We start from the raw sequence: 7,716 nt of genomic DNA on the forward strand, positions 1-7,716 counted from the left end.
TCAGACAAGGCATTGCCTAGGTCATAATAGTTAATCCATCAAATGTTAATTTATATGATTCCACCAAAGCCTTTCAAGAACCTATGAAAGAATATGGAAATTCTCATTTTTAGGCAAGGAAATTGGGCTTAGAGATGTGAAATAGCTGCCTAAATGAATGGCAGCACTGAAACTTGAACCCCCATCCCGGGGAGCTCACATCAGCGCACAGAAGGGTGGATGTCCCACACTCCCTCTTAGTCAAGGAAGAAATCCGTACCCACAGCTCCAACAGGGCCACTTGCCGCACAGAACAGGGGGAGGGTAGAAAGCGTGCACTGTATTCCAAGCCCCCATCATCCTGCAGCAGCCAGGAGACCCAGCACTCCACAGGTGGCTGGCTTCCCACTGTCCAGCTGCCCCCAGAAGCTCCTCCCTGGTGTAGCTGCCAAACATACAAGTGTATAAGGCTCGAGAAGATCAAAGGGTTGTCTTCTAAAATATGTTCTAAATAGCTGCAAACTTCTCCTTTAATTTGAATTGTAAATTCTACAAACATGGCCACAATTTCCCAAGTGTACCACAAATGTGTGAACAGCTGGGCAAAGGCAGCAGTGTGCTAATTGACTCGCCTCCAAGGAGCCTGTCTTAGCCCAGCCTGAACTGGAAGCGCTTTCCTGGGTTCCCCTTTTGGCTTGCTGTTGGATGATCATAGGAAGGAAGAGAGAGAGCTAAACTTTACAATTAGTGTAGTAAAGACAGGAGGGAAAGTGCCGACGGGCACGTGGCAGGCCACGGAGTACACGCTGGGAATTCTGCCGCTGACGTCCAGGGTCCTTGTGTGGCCAAGGCGGTGTGTTAATCCAGCCAAGGCTTGTGCACCCAAGAAGTGGGTGGGTGTCCTCTCTCTTACCTTTTCTCTTTCCCTCCCGCCTCCCTCCCTCCCTTCCCTTCTCGTCAGTTGGCTTCTAGTTTTATAAAACTTGCACCTGTACACAGAATAAAGAGTCATCACACTCAGATTTCCTTATAAAAACAGAGGCCTCCACTCTTTCTCCCTTCCCCCGGGGCAGCTGTGTTCCACACCTTCCCTGATCACCGTGGGTCACCTCCAAACACAGGCCTGTGTTCTTCCTTGGTTTTTCGGCTTTAAGCATTGCAAAGTTAAGCCATAGTTCTGGTGTGACCGATGCTTGTTTACGTACTGCGGCTTTGCAACACTACTCCTGGGCAAGCCATCTAGGAAGCTAAGAGTGCTTTTCTTTTCTTGCCTAACCTTTGTTTTCCCTGGAGATAATAACTTTATCTCTTTGATTCACCTAATTTCGTATGTACTTACCATTAATCCAACACAAAAGCTTCAGTAGTGGTACAACCGCCTCTCCACACATTCGTTCTCATGGTTCAGACTTCCTGAAGAAGCTTCCGGAGCCTGCCGCCCACCGCCTGGGCCTCTGGCCGCTGCCTCTCCAGGTGCCTCCGGCATCGCAGGCTTCCCTCCTCTTGCCTTCTGTCTTCACCTGGTGCTCTACCCTGTGCTCCTCTTTCTGGACCCAGACTCTCTCTGGGTGTGGAGCACGACTGTCCATGGAGTCCCGGGAGAGAGTGCATAAGTAGCACGTCTCCAAGGCTGCTTTCTGGAGACATCGTGACTTCACATCCACTGACTGATGATCTGGGCAAAGAACTCCTGCCAGGAAACCACTTCCTTCAGAACCAGGAAACCCGTCCTCCATGGCTCTCAGCTGAAGAAGGAGGCCTTGCTTTGTATGTGACCCTTTTCTTTCTTGCTAGATGCTTGTAGGATTTTTTCCCCCGAGTTTTCTGAAATTAACAATGTGTGAGCAGACCTGTTGAGGTCTGTTTTCACTACGTGCTGCCTGTGTTGTGTTCCCTCTGACTAGAAACTTATGTCCTTCTGCATTGGGCATTTTCTTTCATTACTTGATTTCCTTTTCTCTTTGGGGAACTGCAGTAGTCCCCCTCTTATCTGCGGGGTCTTCATTTTTTGGAGGTGCTGCAGAAGGAGCCCGGGGCCTTGAGCATGCCAGGCAAGCGCTCTACCACTGAGCAACACCCCAGACCTAACTGCACTTTTAATTCCTTGGGTTTCAGTTATTTGTAGTCACTGTAGTCCAAAATATTAAGTGGAAATTGAAAAAAAAATTCTACAGTTTTTAAAAAATCTTATTTCTGCATGTTATCATAATTGTATGTTTTACTATCATTTATTGTTATTCTTTTACGGTGCCTGAGTTATGTATTAAGCCTTGTCATAGGTATGTATATAGAGGGAAACAGCATACACAGGCCTTAGTACTGCCTGTGGATTCAGGCATCTGTAGAACATGCTCCCCCTGGATAAGGGGGGATTGCTATATTATTAGGTATGAAACCTCCAGGTCCTCTGATTACTTTCTCCTATTTCACATTCCTTCATCTTTCCATTCTGCTTTCTTGACCAATAATTCAAACTTTCCACTGACTTGTGATTTCTATTGTGGTGTTTTTTTTTTTATTCCTAAAAATGTTTCATTCTTTTTCCCCCGAGTGTTCTTTTTCTGTAACACCCGGTTCTTACTTTATGCTTTCCTTATATTTGCTTAATTCTGAAAGAATATTACTAATGGCTTTCTGTTTGGGTTTGGCGAGATTTTTGATGTTGTTTTCCTTTTTCTGTGTGATTCCATCTCCTGAAAGTTGCTTTTTTCTATTTGTGTTGACATTTATCCTTCATGGTAAAGATATTTTCAGGTGACTCTTAACGCTTGGCTGTCTGCTTCTATTAAGCAGAAGCCATGGCAGAACTCACTGGAAGCTCTAAACACAGGGACGAGTCACCTTGCGTCAGCCTCCCTTCTGGCTGACTGCTCAGTCAGAGATCCAGTGTTGGGTTTTTCCTTGGGTGCCCAAGTAACCAAGACAGCAGTGTCTTCATCTCCTGACCAGGCGGTGAAGTCCCAGCCTCACGGGATCTGGGTGAGAGTAGAGACTGGACAGAGGTCCTTGGCCCCAGCGTGTCCTCATTCACCCACCCTCAAGTCTCAGTACAGCCCCTCTGTATTCAGTCACTCGTGTTCCTCGAGTCCACAGGCCTCTTTTCCATCACAAACAAAGAATAGATCCTGTGTCATGAAGAAGGACAGGGGAGACGTAGTCACCTGGAAGAGGAGAGGGATTCTGGAGGCTGTTTGCTTCTTAACAATTCTGAGAAATCATCTTTATTTGGGTCATCTGCCTTAACCCTACCCACTTCCAGCAGTATCCAGGGCCCCTGATCACTAGGCCTTCTGAGACTTATAGGTATAAATTGCTTTAATTCTGTTTTTCCTGCCTCCAGTTCTAGACTGTGATAGATCTTTGACCCCTTTTCTATCATGCTGTGTCCAAATTTTTATTGCTTTCATTGCTCTAATTCTCCTTGACCTTGTGAATTTATGCCTGCTTTAAACACTTGGGTTGTGATTCTGGAGAACTTCCGGAGGATCTGAACATGGACATATGCATCGCATCTTCCACCTCAAAGCAGAAAGCCAGCCAGGGTCTCCTCGACGGAGCTGCAGTCATCAATGTCATCAGAATTCGTTCTTTTAGGTCTAGCTTTAGAGCCACATATAAATGTTTAAAACCATTTCTTCTTGCTCCATTTCTGAAGATAAAAGATAGCTAATCATGGTCTTCCTGATGCACGTTCTCAAGTACTCTGCTAAGCCACCATTAAATGTAAACGGAAGTGTCTCTTCTTTCTTGTCAGGAAGCATCTTAACTTTTAGCTGTGCTTCAGTGCCCTTACGGTCCGTTCTGATTCTCTAGATACCTTTTAGCCAGAGAATCCTGGCTAGTCATTTCTTCAAATAAAGGAAGTATAAGTAAACAGACACTGTATTCACTTGGTAGGTGCCTATTGTCCTCCAGGCACCATGTTGAGTACAGGAATTGGAACAAGGAACTAGAAAAATGTGCCCTGTCTGCGGGAACCACGGGTCCTGTTTTAATGGAGCCTAAATTTGAGTGGTCATTTTCTCAACTGAGCCTTGAAATTTGGCATGACCTGCATTCTTCTGACTGGCCATTTCTTAAATATGCTTGCAGTCACTTTGAATTATCTTCTGAAGTTCTCTCCTGCAGGATAATGACCCTGTTAGTATATCAAAGAATTCACACACACCAAATAATTGTCTTGCAGGCCATGATCTGGAAGGAAATGGATTTCTGTTTTCATCAACTTGCAACAGGGATGTCACTGGTCTTCTCAGCACATTAGTTACATTTTGTATGTGATGTAGAAATTCCTCTTCACAGTCTTACCTTCTTTCCCAGGCTCTATGGTCATGCAATGGAAGGAAAAAAGTCTGCTTAAGTTTTCTCATGATGCTTAATTCATTTTCAAACTTAAACATTTTACATATTGTATTTAGATTTGCTTGCCATTAAAAATATGTTAAAATATTTATGTATTTATAAAAACCATGTTTGGTTCTCATAAGGTCTTTGCTTAGCATCTGGACGGCCATCTTAAGAGACAGCTGCCTTAAAGGAAAAAGTCTCACCTTCCCCCCAAGGGCGTTTCTGAGAAAGGCTCACCACTCCTCAGACCACCCCACCCCTAACCACCTGCAACAGGACCCACGGGGCTCGGATTCCTGAGTCTGCCCCATCAAAGTCTCAGAATCCAAGCCTGCTTGGCCCCTCTCCCCGCTATAGAGACTTGGCCTTTATGTGTCAGCTCTGACCAATACACCCTCGTGTGGCTCTCTGCCTGGTCTCCGTCGTTCATGTCTCGTGCCCCGTCTCTTGTTCCTCGCTTTCCCTTCGGTCCTTATGAGGACGTAAAATGGAATTAAGAATGCACTGTAGGGAATGATCAACTGCAGGAGCCACAGTCTTGCATCAGGCTGGAAACTGGCATGAAACGTGCACCTAGAAACTTAGGGACAAATGTGTGCCCTTGAGAGCTCTGTGGACAGGTTTAGCTGTAAAGTTGCCTGGATTTCCTAGTCACCGGTAGAAGTGACGACCCAAGCCCACTGTGTGGCTGCCTGGACTCTGGGTGAGCCATGGTCCTGAGGCAAGCGGCACTGGCGGGACTCCCCTCCCAGAAAGGCGGCCCCCGGGTAGAACCCCTGAGCCCAGGGAGGGGCTGTGAAAGGAAGCTGATGGGGTAGGGTGTAGGTGGCACTGTCTCTTCTTATCTCTCAGGTCACGTGTCCTATTCCAAATAGCCAAGGGCAGGTGGTGAGACAGGAAGAAGGATCAATCCTGAAGGCCAAGTCTAGTCCACAGAACTCCAAAGCAATTAGCTTCTGAGGTTTTGTCCTACTCATTGATCCTGGTGCTTTAATTTCCATAGATTCTGGAAAACTCAGAGAAAGCCTTTCCTTAAGGAAGCACTGATGGACATCCCCCTTTCCAGTGGACTCCCACAGAGTGGCTCTCTGCATGAGGGTTTAGTGACTGTTGTCACAAGTGAGGTTCACATACACATGCGTGTGGTTCGCATTTGAGGTTCAACGTACCACGCACCATGTTCATAGGGAGGGTCTTACTCTTGGCCACAGCTGATGAGTCCAGGGAGAGTGTCCACCTGGAGCCAGGTCAATCAGAATCCTCCTCTCAGGGTCCCCAGCCAGAAGGGGCTCTCTTCTCACTAAGCAGCTGCAGGAGTTAGAGAGGCTCAAAGTTCCCCCATGTATGACTAACGTGGGAGCTCTTCTCAAGTACAAGAGGAGGTGACCCAGAGCAGAGGAGGGCTGTTCCCACAGGGAGCTGGCTGAGGCTGAGCTCTGCTTCCAGGGTCTTCCGAGGCCCAGCCACATGCTCTGCTATGTATCCTATGACAGATCCTCTTACCTGCCACCATAGGAATCTAATCACTACTCCCACTGGGTCCCAGCACGTGCCAGATGTTGGTTCTCTCTGGTTCTTCCTGCAGCACAGGAAGCCACAGTCCTCCCAAGGCTTGCTCGTTTCCCAGAGCTCACGGCAAGCGGTGTTTCAAATTACAGTGAAGAAGCGAAGACAAGTGGAAAAGAGAGAGCACACTGGGACTAAAGTCACTCTGAGACGGCAGAACGCTGCTGGAAGAGCCAGCGCTGCCAGGGTCCAGCAGCCAGGAGCCGCCTGGGCACTCCTCCTCCCAGCAGGCTCCTTCTGGAGGCCAGTCTGCTGGAGGGCAGCATCACATCTCTCTCCGCCCTGCGTCTCTGGCCCACTGGGCTCATGCACTATGCAACACACCTCCTAGTTAGTTGGTGGCAGCTGCGTGGGGACAGGGGATGCATCTTCTCCTGCTCCGTCTCCTCCTCCTTGGTCTTTAAATCCTGTGATACACAGTAGGAGCGACTACACAGATCCTCATGCCTTAGCAGATTGCCTAGCGTCTGCCTTCACCAAGGAGCCGATTGCCCTGCAGCGAACCCAACGTCTCTCCTCATGCCCACTGGTGTGAACATCATGTCTTATTTATGCCTACATCCCAAGGAACCAGAACTATTAGGTTTTGATGTTTTTAGTGGCTTCTCCTGCAAAAATCCCCAAGGCTATGCTATCACAACCAAAGCAAAACCACTGCAGGGCCTCAGAGCCATGTGGCTACCGACTCACAAGGATTGGGGATGCGAATTTTGTGGTTCCTCAGAAATGCTGTGTCGACAGGATTAGTGGCTAATAATAGTGTAATATATGGTTAGTTTTTTTTATGTGTAAATATTTTCTGCAAACTTGAGTGCCATCCTAAAATTAAACATGGAAAAAGAAACTTGTGCACATAACTTAAGCAAAGAAAATATAGCTGAAAGTAAATAGACATCCCACACAACCACTCTACTGGAAGAATTGTGAAAATGTATGGTTTTTAAAAATGTGCAGTTTCATCTTATAATTGCTTTCTTTCTCTCTTTCTTTCTAGAAACAGAATATCTTACTCTGGAGGAGAGGAAGGAAGGGGAAAGCAGAGGACTGTCTAAGCCTATTAGGCCGTGCTTGGCGCATTCCACCATTGGTCTGAGGACCATTTCAGTGGGTAGGAAGATTTTCTTTTCTTTCATTAAACCTAATTATATTTTGAAAGTTCAAAAGCTTTTAGTGGCACTTACCAGTACAGTATTTTCTTAGTAGAAATACCTAGATGGAGGAATCGCTTAACAGGAAATGATTTTCAAACCAGAGGTGATATTTATAAAGTCATTATCATGCATCTCATGTTATCATATATGACCATTTACATGTAAAATCATTTTTGATGTGTATTAATTAGCAAGGCCTCCACAAACGAAGCCACCAGATTTAGACCTGAAAGTAGCTTCAAGTAAAATGTACCCCTTCATGTCCAGAATCCTAACAGGTGTCCTCCATTTCCTCTTGGTCTGCGGTGTTACAGCCTGTGAAACAGAATGGCCAGAACACAGGCCAAGATCAGAGTCGCCAGCAGAGCTGATTTCCAGCCACTGAGGATTACAGCTGTAAAGCAGACAGCCCCCCCCCCCCCCCCTTGACCCTGGAATTTGGTAGTGGAACACTAGCACAGCTACTGAGTCATGGGACTTGGATTACATAAGACCTCCTGTTGGAATTAAAAAAAAAAATGTCATGGTCATGTTTTATTCTGATTCCTATGTGTAAAGCTCATGGCACAAAATGCAATCCCTGCATTATGGGCAGACACTGAGTTGTGGTAGAGCCCAGGAAGCAGATTACTAGTTGCCCCAAATGAGAGCCCTCAGTTAGCTTTGATGACTG

At 46.5% G+C, this 7,716-nt stretch overlaps 1 long non-coding RNA gene across 1 annotated transcript; it reads left to right on the plus strand.

The window, feature by feature from the left end:
- The first annotated feature begins 1,577 nt into the window (after positions 1-1,577).
- Positions 1,578-7,453, plus strand: LOC139705345 (uncharacterized). The gene is made up of 3 exons (XR_011707211.1): positions 1,578-1,746; positions 6,887-7,000; positions 7,311-7,453. It is a non-coding gene; the product is annotated as an uncharacterized lncRNA (long non-coding RNA).
- The last annotated feature ends 263 nt before the right edge of the window (positions 7,454-7,716 follow it).

Source organism: Marmota flaviventris, chromosome 4 (assembly GCF_047511675.1).
Source record: "Marmota flaviventris isolate mMarFla1 chromosome 4, mMarFla1.hap1, whole genome shotgun sequence".
Taxonomy (NCBI): domain Eukaryota; kingdom Metazoa; phylum Chordata; class Mammalia; order Rodentia; family Sciuridae; genus Marmota; species Marmota flaviventris.